This window comes from Kogia breviceps, chromosome 2 (assembly GCF_026419965.1).
Source record: "Kogia breviceps isolate mKogBre1 chromosome 2, mKogBre1 haplotype 1, whole genome shotgun sequence".
Classification (NCBI taxonomy): Eukaryota; Metazoa; Chordata; class Mammalia; order Artiodactyla; family Physeteridae; genus Kogia; species Kogia breviceps.
Window position 1 is genome coordinate 104,708,498 of NC_081311.1, and position 18,956 is coordinate 104,727,453.

An 18,956-nucleotide genomic window follows, 5' to 3' on the forward strand; every position below is an offset into this window, starting at 1 on the left:
GTAAAGAATTGACCAAATTCAATAAAACCAAGAGCTAGTTTTTTGAAAAGATCAATAAAACTGATAACCTTTTAGCCAGAGTTGAAAAATAAAAAAAGACTAAAGTTACCAAATATTCAATTTCAGAAATGAGCAGACATCAATACAGACCCTACAGATAATAAAGGAACACTGCAAACAACTTTATGTTCCTGAAGTTGACAACTTTGATGAAATGAACCTATTTCTTAAAAGACACAAATTGAACAACAACAAAGTTGGAGGACTGATGCTACCTGACTTCAAGACTTACTATAAAGCTACAGTAATCAAGACAGTGTGGTACTGGAGAAAGAATACACAGAACAGGGAGCCCAGAAATATACTCACATAAATATAGTCAAATGATCTTTAATCAAGGAGCAAAGGCAATACAATGGAGGAAAGATAGTCTTTTCAACCAACAGTCCTGCCACAAATGGACATCCACATGTAAATATAATGAATCTAGACACATACCTTACACCTTTCATAAAAATTAACTCAAAATGGATCAGAGACCTAAATGTAGAAGGTAAAACTATAAACCTCCTAGAAGATAACATAGGAGAAAACCTAAATGACCTTGGGTATGATGATGATTCTTTAGATACAACACCAAAGGCATGAGCCATGAGAGAAATAATCAATAACCTAGACTCCATTAAAATTAAAAAAACTTCTGCTCAGCATAAGACAATGTCAACAGAATGAGAAGAAAAGCCAGACAGGGCAAAATAATTGCAAAAGACACATCTGATGAAGGACCATTATCCAAAATATACAAAGATCTCTTAAAACTCAACAATAAGGGGGGAAAAAAACGATTTAAAAATGGACCGAAAGGGCTTCCCTGGTGGCGCAGTGGTGAGAGTCCGCCTGCCGATGCAGGGGACACGGGTTCGTGCCCCGGTCTGGGAAGATCCCACGTGCCGCAGAGCGGCTGGGCCCGTGAGCCGTGGCCGCTGAGCCTGCACATCCGGAGCCTGTGCTCCGCAATGGGAGGGGTCACAACAGTGAGAGGCCCGCGTACCGCCAAAAAAAAAAAAGGACCAAAGACCTTAACGGAGACCTCGCTAAAGATCATATACAGATGGCAAATACACATAGAAAAAGATGCTCCACATCATATGTCATCAGGAAGATGCAAATTAAAACAATAAGACACCACAACAGACTACAAAATTACCAAAATCCTTAACATTGATCACACCAAATGCTGGTGAGGGTGTGGAGCGACAGGCACTCTCATTCAATGCTGGATGGAATGCAAAATGGAACAGCCACTTTGGAAGACACTTTGGCATTTTCTTACAAAACTAAACATATTCTCACCATAAGATCCAGAATCACACTCCTTGGTATTTGCTCAAAGGAAATCGGAACTTACGCCTACACAAAACCCTGCACACAGTGTTTACAGCACATTTATTCATAGTTGCCACAACTTGGAAGCAACAAGATGCCCTTCAGTAGGTGAAGAGAGAAACTGCTGTACAACCAAACAATGGATTAATAATAAATCAACAGTAATAACCCAGCACTAAAGAGAAATGAGCTATCAAGCATGAAAAGACACGAAGAACACTAAACTGCATATTACTAAGTCAGCCTATCTGAAAAGGCTACATACGGTATAATTCCAAGTATATGACATTCTGGAAAATGCAAAACTATGAAGCGGGTAAAAAGCTCCGCGGTTGCAGGGGTTGTAGGAGGGGAAATGGGCCGAACAGGCAGAGCACAGAAGATTTTTTGGGCAGTGAAGTTACTCTGTATGATACTTTAAATGGTGAATACATGTCATTTTACATATGCCTAAGCCCAAAGAATGCACAATACCAAGAGTGAACCCTAATGTAAACTGTGGACTTTTGGTTATGATATGTAGGCTCATCATGTGTACCACTCTGGTGAGGACACTGAAAACAGAAGAGGCAATGCACGTGTGAGAGCAGGGGGTGTATGGGAGATCCTTGTACCTTCTGCCCAATTTTGCTATGAACCTAAAACTGCTCAAAACAAAAAACACAGTATTTCTAAAACATGTTTAAGCTTACTGTGTGATAACTGAGCATGTGTTTACACCTTTGCTCTTCCCTGAAAAGCTCATTATATTGAGGGGGAAAAAGAAGGATAGACGTTAAAAACATAAAAACCACAAAGACAAAGAGGAGAGAAGACATCAGTTAAAGAAACGCGAACACATTTTAGGAAAATGGAGAGCAAAAGGAAGAGGCAGTGGAGCGAAATACGAAACACCAGAGAGAGGGGGCGCCAACAAGAAGAAAGCCAAAGGCATGCAAATGCTCAGAAACTGAAGGCATATGTATCAGAAAAGGTGAGAAGAAAGCATGAGGCTAAAATCTGGAAGGAAAGTGGTAGAAAGTTCATGTCGGGAAGAGTTATATCTCTAGTTTCCAATTCCATCCACTAGAGCTAAATGACTGTACACCTCCCCTGAGATATTCCAAGATAAACACAGGTGGTTGCAAACCTAGGGACACCAGGCACAGTGGAGGATAGGGAGGAGTGTCACAATGGGAACCAGTGGATTTTGTGAATAACCTACATGAACCTTCAAAACAAGATGATGGCAATGGGTGACTCTAGTTATACACCAAGTGTATAGAGCAACCACTCCAAAAAGAAGCACGCCAGAAGGTTCTTGGATTTCTCCAAAAAGGTGAATTTGAGAGAATATCTGACATGAAGAACACATTAAGAGAAGATTCAGGCAACTATTAAAGAGTTTGGGGTAATTAATAATATATATAGGAAACTAGGGGGATAGAGAGAAAGAAAGAAAGGAAAAGAAAGGAAAAGGAAGGGAGGGAGGGAGGAAAGGGGAGTGGAAAGCACCAACTGTGAAAACCAAGAAGTTTCGCACAAAAGTGGCTCAGCTATGAACAGCATTCACATAGACATAACACTGTATATACATTGAATACTAACATAAACACATTATAAAAGTCAATTATATTGATAAAATGAGAAGTAGGGGTTAGAGGTAAAAGAGAACTAAATTCTCATCTTTTTAAATGGGCAACCAACAGACAATGCCTAAAACTGAAAAATTAAGTAGTAGCAACACAGACACGGTATTTAGAGATAATATAGGCAAACACTAAAAGAATCTACTAAAAAGAATTAAGCTAGTTGTTTCTAGGGAAGTGCTATAAGGACAGGGGCAGACGACCGCTACTTTGTAATACACCCTGTGACACAGGGAGGACCACCTGACTCTTTAAATACATATACAATTGCAAAAGAAAAAAACTAAAACCTACAGAGAGAAAACTGACCAGATTTTTTTTTAAAGGGGGCAATGGATAATTCTAGAAGAACAAAATATAATCATAGTACACTATGTGGCTTAGCAGTGAATTACTTTGCATAATCACAGAGGTAAACAATGAAGTGAATTAAGGAAGAAAGTGCTAACTGCCTCTGTCATACTCATTTTCTTATTTATTTATTTATTCTGGCTGCGCCAGGTCTCAGTTGCGGCATGCAGGATCTAGGTTCCCTGACCAGGCATCGAACCTGGGCTCCCTCATTTGGGAGCCGGGAGACTCACACACTGGACCACCAAGGAAGTCCCTGTCATAACCCATTTTCTATCATTTCTTTACGATAAAACTTCAGTATTGTTTGGGATAGCAACAGGAATATAAAATACCCAGCCCTGCAGCCCACATGAGGGCCTGTGACTAAATTTTGGTCAATAAAATGTAACTAGAAGCTGCAGGGTATAACTTTTAAGCAAAGTTCCTTAAGATTGGGAAAGAAACTGGCACACGTGCCCTTTTTGCTCCTCCGTCCTCCCCTGCTCTGTTCCCCAGTGCTCCTCCCCTTCCCTCCCTGCCTCCGCCTGCCTGAAAACTGACCTAACTGCTAGGGGGTCTAACAGCTATCTTGGACTGTGAAGTGATCTTATGCACAGCCACACTCCCAGGAAAGTGAAGGGAAGAACAGGGGACCTGGTTCCCTGATAACTGTGAAGTTGCTATCCCATTTCTTGGACTGTCTGTCTCTAGAATTCTTTTATGTGAGAGGAAAATGCACTTTTGCTCATTTAAGTTACTGTTATTTCCAGTTTCTTTTACTAGAGCCAAATGTAATTCTGATACACAGAAAATTTAACTAAAAATTATGACCTACGAATTTAAGGAGGGGGAGTGAGGGTGTAAAATAGACTAAAAATTAAATTAAATTAAAAAAATTTAAACTTGCATAATAGGAAGTCAAGAGATAATGTCCAAAACAGAAAATATAAACCAGCACAGAAAACTGGCAGTAAATGCCTAAAGGACATCTCCAAATCTATCAATAACTGGAAGCTAGTACTAAAAGAAAAGGGTGGGAGCATTTCATTAGGCTTTCATTATTTGATTTGTCCTGCTTGGCTTTTTTTTTAACTGTCTAATATTTATTATATACTATTACTTAGATAAAAATTAACAACCAAAATATTAAGTACTGAATAATTTAATTAGCCACTACAAAAACACAGCACTAAGGTATAGTGAAGAAACCTTTTCCAGAAAGGTCTGGCCTTTGTCCTTGGCTACTGGGAGGTGGTCTCTAGGCCCCTGGAATGCCCTAGCTGATAGGGCTGTCTTTGTTTGCCTGGGGCCTGTGGTCACTGGACAGTCTAGCAATGTGGTTTATGATTGGGGCTTTGGACCATATCACATCACTTCTGACTTCAGAGGAACTGGAGACTAAGGGTATTAGCCTGACCTCTGCAAGAGGCTAGAGACTGGGTAAGTCACGCAAGAAGTACCTGGCTGCGTGCCAGTAAAAAGTTTGGACATACAAGGCTTGGGGGAGCTTCGCTGGCTGGAAACGTTCTGGCGTAACTGCCATACATAGTAACCAGGAAGACGCAACGTCACCCACGGCTCCACGGGGCGGGGAGGACTAGAAGCTCTCCATTCAAACTCCTCCTGACTCTGCCCCGCGGTGCTTCTATGGCCAAAGCTGCAGGATTGCTCCTCCAGTGTCACAGCTTTCAATGAGATCTGTTGAGTCCTTCTAACAAACTACTGAAACTCAGAGTGGTTTTAAGACACTCCCAAGCTTGCAACTGCTGTCACAAGTGCGGGCAGTCTGGGGGACACTGGCCTCCGAGCTGTGCCTTGGCTAACTCTGGGCAACTAGGGAAGGAGGAAAGGAGACAGAGGAGAAGGGTGAGGAGGTGTCACATCTCTAGAGCTCCTACGGGAATCCTTATTGGGTGCTTAATATACATTCATTTAATCCCGATAATAATCCTAGGCATCATAGATATTGTTTCTACTTCATATTCAAGGAAATTATATTAAAGGTCAAGTAAGTGGAACAGTGCCACAGGGCAAGCATTTAGTATATCTAGGACATAACTCTAGCCTTTGGGACTCCAAGGCCCGTGCACTTTTCATCACACTACACTATACCACGGTGCTTCCTGTAACAATTCAGAGTGCTTAGGGTCTTGATTTTTGACATCACTGTATGCTTAAATGATCTGTGATAGTCCAACACCTAGAATCCAGGACCAGATCTATGTAGTATGTAGTTCTTTGTAGAACTACCACAGTTCCCACCCAAGTTATCCTTGATGAAGGAAAATAAAAGTCATCTCACAGTTATTCAAAGTTAAGTGATATCAAAAAAATATATAGTGAATCCAAAATTGTAAATTAACCTAGTACTAAACTTAAGTACCTAGTCAATGAAATTAAGGGCCTATCTCCTCCAGATTTCCTTAACATGGGAAAAAAGTTAAATAACTGCAAAAGAAACAGCAAAAACTATACACTCTGAAGTTTATTATAAACAAATCAAAGGAAGCATCAAAAGGAAATGTATGTACATTCAGAAAAATGTTTATCATAACAGTATTACTAATTCCTCATATATCACAGCTGTTGCTTCTCTTTGTGGAAACTAAACAAACTGTTACATTAAAAATCATGTGTAGAATTCAAAAGGTGAATGAAAAAATTAGAGTCATAAAACCAGTTACTAGGAAAAAAATTGAAGAGGAAAACATATTACTATACTGAATTCCCCAACAGGAAGAGAAAAGAATTTCAAGATAAAGGTTTTTGAAAGTGATAAATTTTGCTGTATGTGTACATGCAATGCATGTGTATATATGCAAGTCCAGGGTTGTTTTATTTTAAACTTTTGGAAGCACAATTATTTCTAGTCTTTTTTATTAAAAAGAATGTTAAATAAGGGCAAAGGCTCAAAGAAGGCTAAGCAGATGCTACCTTTAATACAAAACCAAATCTCCAAGACATAGATACTTAACTACCTAACCTGAGTTATGAATAACATTCTAAATGGGCACAAAGCCGAAAAGCAACTTCCCTTCTACAGAATTGTGCTCAGCAGGATTCAACCACAAGAACCAACACCAGCCTCTGGGCAGAGGGTCACACTGGCCTTCCTCTGGGGGATTCTTGGATCCACAGGGCACTCAGAACAGAGAATCACCCAGGCGAGGGCCTATCACAGGTATCACAGGCAGTGGGGCATCAGAGAGTGAGTCGTGTAGCTTACTTATGTGACAAAAACTCTATCTCTAGGGACTTCCCTGGTGGCGCAGCGGTTAAGAATCCGCCTGCCAATGCAGGGGACACAGGTTCGAGCCCTGGTCCAGGAAGATCCCACATGCCGCAGAGCAACTAAGCCCATGCGCCACAACTACTGAGCCTGCGCTCTAGGGCCCACGAGCCACAACTAGTGGGCCCACGTGCTGCAACTACTGAAGCCCACGTGCCTAGAGCCCGTGCTCCACAACAAGAGGAGCCACCACAATAAGAAGCCCATGCACTGCAACGAAGAGCAGCCCCCTCTCGCCACGAAGAGCAGCCCCCTCTCGCCACAACTAGAGAAAGCCTGCACGTAGCAAGGAAGACCCAACGCAGCCAAAAATAAATAAAATTTAAAAAAAACAAACAAACAAAAAAAAACCTCTATCTCTTTCTGTGGTCACCAACACCACTCCAATGAATACTGAAAGCTTGTTTGCTAGTTCTAGCAGGGAAAGAGAGCTATGTCATGCATCCTTTTCCAAAGAACAGATCACATCTATTTGACAAGGGCATACTATTCAACTTCAAAAGAGACACACATAGAACAAGAGAGAGAAAGCAGACCCCCAGCTAACCAACTAGTTTCATCAAATTAATCTTGGGAACCAGTGGCCTATACAGACAGCCCTTACATGCAATACAATATGATGGCAAAAACACTTAAATGATTGTTCCCTCAAAGAATATGAAATAAGCCAGAAGGTACTGCATACCAGCCCTGTATTCCATGCACACTGTGAATATGGCAGTTAAGAGATAAACTGTGGGTTAAAATATTTATAAGTTGTTTTAAAGATGCTGGATATGTAAACAACAAACACAAAACTGTTACATAATTATTAAGAATTGATCAGCCAAAGAAAGTTCCTCTGGTAATAGCTGAGCCCAGCTCACCTAGGGTTCAGGTGCATCTCAAATGTGGCAGATGACTCCTGAGTTGAAATCTTCTAAAAGAACAAGACACTGGCCTACCTTGTTAGGGCCTCATTCTTTGGAAAGCAAGTGCCATTTTATCCCCCTCACCAAATCAATAATATCTTAGACTAATCTGATTTTATAAGACACACATATTTACCATTTTTCACTGAGATCTGAGTCCTTCTATTTGGCTCAACTGAACAGTGCAAGTAATATGTTAAATGCTCTCAAATCAAAATCCACTATTATGTAATGAGATATATATTCCCATTTCAAAACAATCAGAATTTTTGGTCTTGTCATGATGGAATAGCTAGTGTTAGTATACCCTCCTGCTATAAACATGTACAAAAGCTAGACCAAATATAAAAAGAGAGAGAGAGAAAATGAACTATTTGCAGGCATTAGACAACACCCAACACAGCACTATGATCCTTGAGAGAAGAGAACCAGATTAATCAAATCCCACATTCATGCTGGCTTTCTCCTTAAGGGAATTTTCCAAATCATGGTGTAGAGAAATGGAGCCCAAGCAGAGTGGCTATCTTGCTAGGATGAGAAAACTACAATTATTGTTTGGGTTGCTAAGGTAAGTTGGGTTGGGGGCGGGGGCAGGTTATTACAGAGGAAAGAGTCAAAGAGAAGAAGCTACAGAAATCTACATAAACCTCGCTCTCATCTGCCTCCTAGGCTGTGCATGCACAGGGCGAAACTCCTAGAGGCCTAGCAGAGAATGGCTGTTGGGAGGCTGTTAGCTAAACAAAGATTGCAGAGGCTGCAGGGTTCCGAAGAAACTGAGTTCAGGCTCAGAGGAGACAGACCGTGATGAATAACCCAGACATTTAGTTGAGACCCTAAACAACCCATGCCCTAGAAATGAGAACAAAGCTAAAACAGACTTATCTTATTGAACAACAGCTAAAACTAAGTCTCCACAGGATCTAAGTGGTCCATTAGCAATTTAACTGGCTGCCAGAATAAAATTCAATGCTATTCAAAGGAAGATAATGGTCCAGAGCTTTTACACTAGGGGTTGAATAGGGGTCAGCAAACCTTTCCCATAAAGGACCAGCAGGTAAATACCTTTAGGTTTTGAAGGCCATAAATAGACTCTGTCGCACATTCTCTTAAAAAACAACAACAACAAAACCAAAAACCTGTAAAAATGTAAAATCCATTCTCAGCTTCATGGGCCACACAATAATAGCCACCAGGCTGGATTTGGCCCATGGGTCACAGTTTGCTATCCGTTGCTCTACATTACGCTCACAATATCAATCATACAATGCTAAATTAGTAGGTACATGAAGCAGGGAAAGTGATTAGTAGTCAAGAGACAGGGCTTCCCTGGTGGCGCAGCGGTTGAGAGTCCACCTGCCAATGCATGGGACCCGGGTTCGTGCCCCGGTCCAGGAAGATCTCACATGCTGCGGAGCGGCTGGACCCGTGAGCCATGGCCACTGGGCCTGCGCATCCAGAGGCTGTGCTCCGCAACGGGAGAGGCCACAACAGTGAGAGGCTCACGTACTGCAAAAAATAATAATAATAATAATAATAATAATCAAGAGACAAAGCAGTCCACAAAAATACACAGACTTATAAGGGATCTACATATTGGTCTTGGTCTGTGAGGGCTTCAAAATAATTATGATTACATATTAAAGATAACAGAGGGAGAACAGAGAAAATGGATTAAAATATAAAATACTTCAAAACAGAATTACAATCTATAAAAATGACCATACTGACATTCTAGAACTGCAGAATATAATATGCGAAACAGAGGAATTTGTTGGATGGTTTAACAGCAAAATAAGCACAGCAAAAGAAAAGAATTAGCAGACTTAAAAACAAGTTAATAGCTATTCAAAACACAGAGAGAAATTATAAACAACAAAATAGAACATATGTTAGATGTGGGATGTAGTCAAACAGTCTAACAGATGTAACGGAGTCCAGAAGGAGAGAAGAAAAAATGGGCCAGAAGCAATATTTAAATCTGTAAAGAACAAGAAGTTTTCAAATTTTATAAGACATCAACCTACAGATTTAAGAAACTCAGTGAATACCAAGCAAGATAAACACACAAACACACAAGCAAGATAAACACAAAACCATATCTAGGTATATTATAGACAAGACACTAGAATCAAAAATAGAGAAAAAACTCAAAAACAGAGGAAGGGGCTTCACTGGTGGCACAGTGGTTGAGAGTCCACCTGCCAATGCATGGGACGTGGGTTCATGCCCGGGTCCAGGAGGATCCCACATGACACAGAGCGGCTGGGCCCGTGAGCCACGGTTGCTGAGCCTGCGCGTCTGGAGCCTGTGCTCTGCGACAGGAAAGACCACAGCAGTGGGAGGCCCGCGTACCACAAAAAAAAAAAAAAAAAAAAAAAAAAAAACAGAGCAAGAAAGGACATATCTCTTGTCCTGCTCAAGAACAATAAGAATGAAAAATGAGTTCTCAAGATGGCTCCTCAAGAGAAAGTCAATGAAACAACATCTTTAAACTACAAAGAAGAAAAACTATCAATGTAGAATTCTATACCCAGCAAAAATATATTCCAAAATAAGGAGTAAGTAAATACATTTTCAGACAAACAAAAAGTTGAAAGACTGTATTAACAGACTCTATTTCAGAAAATAATAAAAGAGGTTCTTTCAGAAGAAGGGAAAAGATTCTAGATGGAAACATGGATATATAAGAAATGAAGAGCTGAAAAAAATATAAATATAAAGGGAAATATAATAGACTGTTAACTATTTAAAGAAATAATAACAATGTCTTGTAGGGTTTATATCATATGAGGCAGATTGCAAAAATACATAAGAACAATAGCAAAAAAGTAGGAGGCAGGTAAATGGATTTAAACTGCTTTAAGGTTTTTGCATTTGGGGGGGGACATGGTATAAGTACAGTTGACCCTTGAACAACCTGGGGGTTAGGGGTGCTGATTCTCCACGCAGTTGAGAATCTGTGTGTAACTTTGTGGTCAGCCTACATATCCACGGTTCCGCATCTGCAGTTTCAACCAAATGTGGATTGTGTATGTATTCACTGAAAAATATGTATTCACTGAAAAATATCCACGTATAAGTGGAACCACACATTTCAAACCTGTTATGTTCAACAGTCAACTGTACTAAATAAAGGCAGACTTTTCTAAGTCATGATACATTATGCAATTTCTAAGGTAATCACTAAAAGTATGACATTAAAAGGTTAATCAAGAAAAGCTAATAAAGGAGATAAAATGGAGTAAGAAATACTTAGAGAGCACAAGGGAATCTTTCTTGGTGAGTGAAGTATTCAATACCTTAATCTGGTGGTAGTTCCACAGATGTACACAAACATTCATTGAGTTGTATAGTAAAGATCTGTGCACCACAGTGTATAACATGTATTATACATATTATAATAAATAAAAAACTACACAAAATTTCTAGAGTAGGGGACACTAAGCTACAGAATCTTTCTAAATAGAATCCATCATATTTATCAAAATTTTAATGGCTTACAGTTACTTCCTAAAACTTTTTCCCATAACATATGAGGCACTAAATAATTGTTGTCATTAAATAAAGTACATGAACAATGACAACTTAATTCACTGTACTAGTGCCAAGATAAAAAGTACCTAATTCTCAAAAATGTAATATATTTTAAATTTTATTTATTTATTTATTTTTGGCTGCATTGGGTCTTCACTGCTGCGGGCAGCGGGCTTTCTCTAGTGGAGGCGAGCAGGGGCTACTCTTCGTTGCGGTGCGCAGGCTTCTCATTGCAGTGGCTTCTCTTGTTGCAGAGCCTGGGCTGTAGGTGCACAGGCTTCAGTAGTTGTGGCACGCGGGCTCAGTAGTTGTGGCTCGCAGGCTCTAGAGCACAGGCTCAGCAGTTGTGGCACACGGGCTTAGTTGCTCTGCCACATGTGGGATCTTCCCAGACCAGGGCTCGAACCTGCGTCCCCTGCATTGGCAGGCAGATTCTTAACCACTGCGCCACCAGGAAAGTTCTTAAAAATGTAATATTTGACAACTGTTTCCTCTTTACTTTTTTTTTTTTAAAGGTTTTTTTGACGTGGACCATTTTTAAAGTCTTTATTGAATTTGTTAGAATATTGCTTCTGTTTTATGTTTTGGACTTTTTGGCCACAAGGCATGTGGGATCTTAGTTCCCCAACCAGGGATCGAACCTGCAGCCCCTTCATTAGAAGGCGAAGTCTTAACCACTGGACCGCCAGGGATGTCCCTACTCTTTACACTTTAAGAATAAACTTGCATTTTTACAATTTCCATGTACATGTGTTTTTATTCTTATTTATTTTTATTTTTTTTGGCCATGCTTTGCAGCTTGCAGGATCCTAGTTCCCTGACCAGGGATTGAGCACAGGCCCTGGGCAGTGATAGCACAGTCCTAACCACTGGACCACCAGGGAATTCCCATGTACGTGTATTTATAATCAATATGCCAGAAACAAGCTGGGTTTTGGAAACTGTACATGTGCAACAGTACACAGGTAAGAATATCACATATACACATAAAGCAATTAGGAGACTGCTGTTTTGTGAAATTTTAATAATAATATTCTTCCAAGAAAACATTTCTGGAACTAGAGAATAGGTCGACTGGATCACAAGCAATAAAGCAAAGAAGAATCAACCTTTCTAAATGTGTAATGTGAGTCAGGCACATAAACAACATTTCAAAATACTCTCATTTAATTCTAAACATCCCATGCAAGACAGGTGTTCTTTCCTAACAAATGAATCTGTAATACAGTAAGGTAGAGCAACTTGTGTATAATCACAGGACTAGTAAATCTTCAAAATAAAAACTTATAAATTCATCATTGGATAACTGCCTAGGCAATCTTTCAACAGAAGTAAATGTCTTTATCAGTAAAGACTTATGCATGACAAATACGATATTAAGACCTAAGAACTACACATGCCTCATAAAAACAATCAAAGAATAAACCAGGAAATATGGTAACTTTGTGCACAAGTATAAATCTCATTGATACTTTTCTCATGCTTAACATGATATAATTTAGGGAAAAAATTCAAAATAGAAAAAAGATTTAATAATCCACCACATACTACAATCTTGGAATTTTCAAACACTACGACAACTGGCCAATTATCACATCTTTTTGCACTAAATATGCCCACTTCCATTTTAACACCTGATTTTCCTCAAAACACCTTCGTAAATAGTAAATTCTCCTTCAGAGTAGATGCTGCAAGTCAATCTGAGAGACGTCAAGGTTAATAAGCGAGGCCGACTGGACACAGATGTGTGCTTAAGACCCACGATGACGCTGAGAGGGCAGCACTCAGGGCGAGTCTGGGACCGCTCTTCATGGCCAGCTCTCACTCCCCGTCCCTGTGACAATCATGCAAGAACTAGAGTCACTCTCTGAAGAAAGCGAGCCAGTGATAATCTGGGCTCAGAGACATCACGTGCAGTTGATTAATTTTCACTGAGCTGAAAACCGGGGAAATCCACATGATAAATGGAAGTCTACCTCCTGAAGAGCTGAGACCTCCCTAGTCCCCTTCTCTCCCTCAGCTCTAAGAAGTCCCAGTCAGGACTCCACAAGCTCCAGGCAGATGACTGAAGGATTTCCCTCTAGGGAAAAGACATTCTGAACTAACCAAATATTACTGTATAACTACTTTGTTTATTGAAAGGATGACAGAGCGGAAGTATGTGTGTATGGAGGGGAAGGAGAGGTAAAGTCTCATCCTCCAAAGTCAATACATAATACAAACAACAAAAAACAAACCAGACAAAACCAGACATACTTTAAGCATGTTTCTTAGAATCATGGTAATAAATATGAGAGAAAAACTAAATGTGTCAAATGCAGTTACTTCTAAGGGGCAACAGGGTAGGTTTAGAGTTCTGTTACTTTTTGTTGTGACACTTTATAGAACAATTATTTTAAACTGTGTACATGAATAAACCAATAAATGTAAAAACAAAAAATTTCTTAGGGAAACTGGATGATGTGTAAATGATAGTATTTTTAAAGGAATTAAGAAATCAAATTTAGGGACTTCCCTGGCGGTCCAGTGGTTAAGACCCCACGCTTCCACTGCAGGGGGCACAGGTTTGATCCCCAGCCAGGGAACTAAGATCCCACATGCCACGCAGTGTGGCCAAAAATAAAGCAATCAAATGTAAGTAGGGCTAGAAATAATACTTAGTAAAATGGTAAGTGTTGAAAATAACAGGTCCAAACACACCTTCTCACATACACACACACATTACTGGCTCTGCTATCCACTTGGCAAGTAATCTAATGACTCTAAACTTATCTTCTCACGTGAAAAATAAAGACAGTGGAACAATAAACAGGAAAAAAATCCCCCAAACCCTAGCCTCCTTTACAAATATGACTGTAAAATGATTCCCAGTAAGTTCCATTTAGGTAAATCCATCATCCTTATACTTCTTTTGCTTCCCATTTCAACCAGCATCCACCTGCTAAATAACCCCAACTCGATAATCCAGTTTTTACTACAGATTTGGTTAACAAATACTTTACCAGATGAAAACAAGGTGAGGTTCAGCCAACTAAATATTCATCAACCCAAGCTATAACATAACTAGAATATTATTAATTGAATTTCATTCTATTTCAAGGGGAAAAAAATCTATGATGTATTGCATCTTTCACTCACAACTGAAGTACTGGTATCATTTAAAAAAACTATCCGGGGCTTCCCAGGTGGCGCAGTGGTTGAGAATCCGCCTGCCGATGTAGGAGACACGGGTTCGTGCCCTGGTCCGGGAAGATCCCACATGCCGCGGAGCAACTAAGCCCGTGAGCCATGGCTGCTAGGCCTGCGCGTCCGGAGCCTGTGCTCCGCAACGGGAGAGGCCACAACAGTGAGAGGCCCGCATACCGCAAAAAAAAAAAAAAAAAAAAAAAAAAACTATCCGCTAGAGAGCCCAGAAACAAGCCCATGTACCTAGGGTCAATTAACCTACAGCAAAAGAGGCAAGAACATAATACAACGGAGAAAGACAGTCTCTTCAACTGTCGGGTGCTGCCCCAGTAAGTGGTGCCGTGAGCTGGCAGCTACACATAAAACAATAAATTTAGACATTTCCTCACACCACACACAAAAATAAACTCAAAACACTTTAAAGACCTAAATGCCAGACACTACACCATAAAATTTCCAGAAGAGGACATAGGCAAAACACTCGTTGACGTAAATTGTAGCAGTATTTTCTTAGCTCAGTCTCCCATGGCAAAAGAAATAAAAGCAAAACTAAACAAATAGGATCTAATTAAACTTAAAAGCTTTTGCACAGCAAAGGAAACTATCAACAAAACAAAAAGACAAATTAGGGAATGGGAAAAAATATTTGCAAATGATATGACTGAAAAGGGGTTAATATCCAAAATATACAAACAGCTCTTATAACTCAATATCACAAAACAAATAATCCAATCACAAAAAATGGGCAGAAGACTTAAATAGACATTTTTCCAAAGAAGACATACAAATGACTAACTGGCATGTGAAAAGATGCTCAATATCGCTAATTATTAAAGAAACGCCAATCAAAACCACAATGAGGTATCACCTCACAACTGTCAGAATGGCCATCATCAAAAAGCCTACAAATAACAAATGTTGTAGAGGGTGTGAGAAAAAGGAACCCTCATATACTGTTGGTGGGAATGTAAATTGGTGAGATCCCTTAAAAAACTAAAAACAGAATTGCCATTTGGTCCAACAATTCCACTCCTCAGTATACATCGGGAAAAAACAAAAACACTAATTCAAAAAGATACATGCACCCCAATGTTCATAGCAGCACTATTTACAACAGCCAAGACAAAGAAGCCACACAAGTGCCCATCAACAGATGAATGGATAAAGAGGATGTGGTACATATATACAATGGAATACTACTCAGCCATCAAAAAGAATGAAATAATGCCATTTGTAGCAACGTAGATGGACCTAGGGATTATCATACTAAGTGAAGTAAATCAGAGAAAGACAAATGCTATATGGTATCACTCATCTGTGCAATCTAAAAACTAATACAAATGAATATATATGCAAAACAGAAACAGACTCACAGACATAGAAAACAAACATATGGTTATCAAAGGGGAGGAATAAATTAGGGGTATGGGATTAACAGATACAAACTACTATACACAGAATAGATAAGCAACAAGGATTTACCGTATAGCATAGGGAATTATACCCAATATCTTGTAATGACCTATAATGGAATATAATCTACCCAAAAAAAAGAATCACTATGCTGTATACCACAAACAACACAATATTATAAATCAAGTGTACTTCAATAAAAAAAGCGATCAGTTATTCTTTATTGAGTACATAAGAGATACATTACAAAGAGAAAAAGAAAACTGAGGGAAAATGCAATGTGGATAAAAATGAAAGTAAACAAACAAAAATCCTCACTGCATAACTGTAGTTTTGTCTTTAAATACTGCTACCTATGAAGTGCCTCAGAATTGTGCACTGAATCATATGTGCTGAATAAATGATCACACATTTTGAATATTATTTCAGTTTTTCCGCATATAACCCTACATATGTCAATTTTATACATATACATTCACATATAAAATAAATATATAAAGCCCAGAAGCATAGAGCAATTTCAATGACACAAAAGGCAGAGAGTAAACATTCAACTCCCTCTCATCTCTGCCCTCTAGTAAGTCAGCCACCCTTCGAGTAGCAAGGGAGAGTCCTGGGAGCACATTCGTAAGTCTATACAAAAGCAGAGCACAGGTACAGCTTTGTGGAGAGGCTGTGGTAACATGGAAGCCTCCACCAGGGAGACACGTTGGCAGACTATACTTTCCCAAGAGTCTACAGCAGTATTTCCCAACCCACGTGATCTTTGAGAACCTTGCCACTTTCCATCAAGAGACAGTCTATTTCCCTTTCCTTGATCCCAAGTGTGACTCTGCGATAGCCTTGACAAACAGAATATGGTGGAGGTGACATTACGTGACTTTCAAGGCCAGATGAGAAACGGTGACAGGACTAGAGCCTGGCACTCCCTCTGAGGACGCTCACTTCTAGAAGGCAGCCATTGTGTTGTGAAGAAGCTCAGGGCGCTCAGAGAGGTCACACACCGGTGTTCAAGCCCCAGCTAAGGTATCAGGTACCACTCACACAAGCTGAGTAAGCCTTCAAATGACTTTAGCTTCCAGCTTTGAGTCTTCCAGCTGAGGCCCAACAAATGCAGCAGGTATAAATCATCCCTGTTGGATCTCTGACTCACAGAATCCCTGAGGATAATAAATAGGCCACTAAGTTTGGGGGTAATTTCTTATGCAGTCCTAATAACTGGAACAGGTTGGCTCTACAGAACTCTTCCTTACCACACAGCCTACTGCTATACAGGTGTACCAAAGTAAAAATAAAAACAAAATTTAGGCAAAAAATCCTCATAGGTTGGTGAAATCAATCCATGTAGTACAGATGCTATGCATTTTAAAGTATTAATGGAAACAAGTTTTTGGTGAATTGATGATGAATTTAGGGCATGAGGGAGACAATTCCATAGGCTGGCTACAGTAAAAAGAATGGCTGTGTAAACAGAACTTGAAGCTGAAGCAACACTTATGGGCTTACCTCACTCCTATGTCCACAACAGAGGAAGAGAAAGAGAAAAAACTCATGAAGTTGTATCAACTCCACTAGTACTACATTTTCTCTCAGGAAAATATAAAGGAAAAACTTTGATGAGATAAACACCAGATGGAAAAAAAGCAGGCTTTGGCAACAATGAATATTTGACCTGTGGTACAGAAATCTTTTAGGGAAAGCAATGCCTGCAACAGCTAAGACGTTACAAATCATCCGTCGGTAGTCTCCAAAGGAAACTAAGTGGTTCTCCTTCCTGGTGAACAGAGATGCTGGTGAGCCTAGCAGCTGCCAACAATGGGGATTTCTGAGATTTAAAGGTACTTCATGGACATGAGAGAATAGCTAGCAGAGGTTCAAGCTCCCCTACTAGTTTGCAGCCTATCATGAACCACTGCGCAGGCTGTAAGCTACATAACTAGGGAACCATTCATGTAGATTAAAATAATCAGCATCTGTAACAAAAGTGCAAAGCAACTCAGACACTCTGAATGATTCCAGCCCTGACACTCAAAGGAATAAACATACTACATATCCAACAGTCAATTTCTCTTATTGTTCCTCGTAAGTTTTTTGATATCCTAAAATAATGGTAGAGAAAGTTTCTAGTAATAAACTCAACTCAACTAGAACTGGTATTTAAATATATTGGGACCTCCCTGGTGGTCCAGTGGTAAAGAATCCTCCTTACAATGCAGGGGACACAGGTTCGATCCCTGGTCAGGGAACTAAGATCCCACATGTCATAGGGCAACTAAGCCTGCACACCTCAACTACTGAGCTCTCGCACCTCAACTAGAGAGCCTGCATGCCACAAACTACAGAGCCCAGGCACTCTGGAACCTGCGCGCCATAACTATAGAGGCGCATGGGCCACAACTAGAGAAGAGAAAACCCTCATGACACAACTAGAGAGAAGCCCACGCGCCACAATAAAAGATCCCACATGCCTCAACAAAGATCCCATGTGCCAGCAACTAAGACCCGACGCAGCCAAAAATAAATTAAATAAATAAATAATAAAGCTTTTAAAAAATCAATAAATATATCAATATATATTAAAAAATCTAAGTATAAACAAAAATAAAATAAATATGCTAAATATATGTCTTCCTATAAGAGTAATTAAATAGCACATTGACTTCCACATTGAAAAATACAATACTATTATCAACGAAAGTGCCCAACAGGAAAATTATACTAGATGGGAAATACAGCATAAACATAATGTGTGGTGAGAACACCTAAGATTTAGTCTCTTAGCAACTTCCAAGTATAGAGCACAGTACAGTTGACATTAGTCACCATGCTGTGCATTAGCCCCCAGAACTTATTCATCTTGTAACTGGAAGTCTGTCCCCTTGACCAACATCTCCCCATTTCCCCCCCATCCCTCGGCCCCTGCCAGCCACCATTCTGAGTTCAGCTTTTCTAGAGTCCACATATGAGTGAAATCATAATGTATTTGTCTTTCTCTGACTTATTTCACTTAGCATGAGGCCAAGGTCCATCCATGTCATCACAAAAGGCAGGATTTCAGAAGATCAATATTCTATACTACTTAAAGATTTCAAAGTCTAGAAACACCTGCGTAACACAGCAGGAAATAGATGAAGGTGTTATCCTGGAGATGTGGAAATGCGGAATGAGGAATTCCAGTTTCAATATGGACTATATATTAGATACTATTATTTTCAAAATATTAAATTTTGGGGTGTGATAATGATATAGCTGTAATTTATGAGATCCTGAGGCTGC

The 18,956-nt window shown here is 39.7% G+C and overlaps 1 protein-coding gene across 5 annotated transcripts in view; it reads right to left on the minus strand.

The window, feature by feature from the left end:
* PTPN4 (protein tyrosine phosphatase non-receptor type 4) overlaps positions 1–18,956 on the minus strand; it is a 198,307-nt gene that overhangs the window by 142,481 nt on the left and 36,870 nt on the right. The gene's annotated exons all lie outside the window — the stretch shown is intronic.